Below are 414 nucleotides of genomic sequence, written 5' to 3' on the forward strand. Positions count from 1 at the left end.
TTTACAACACGATGCGCATCGTATATTATTATTAATCAACTGGCCTACCTTTAACAGGTAGATTCTGTGTTATTTGCCATTCGTTTAATGGTTCTTTGGTATGGAAGGATTATTATTTTTGTGATTTTTGTATTTCAAACAATCAATCAATTAGTTTATAAAGCGCTATTTCCGCGATGTTCAACAGCGTTTGTCAATGAATTTTGCAAACAAATGGTGAGTCTTAAGATCCGCACTCAACTTGGTAAGTGACGGAGAAGTAGTCAGAGAAGGAGGTAGAGTTCAAGAGAAAAGGGCCAGAAAAAGCAAATGCAGACCATACTTTTGCTTGTACTTTATTTAAAGGTGACAGGATTTTTTTGGAACCATTCAAAAAGTTGTAGATTTTGAAATATTTTTATAAGTTAAAAACGG

Source organism: Helobdella robusta (assembly GCF_000326865.2).
Source record: "Helobdella robusta unplaced genomic scaffold HELROscaffold_109, whole genome shotgun sequence".
Classification (NCBI taxonomy): domain Eukaryota; kingdom Metazoa; phylum Annelida; class Clitellata; order Rhynchobdellida; family Glossiphoniidae; genus Helobdella; species Helobdella robusta.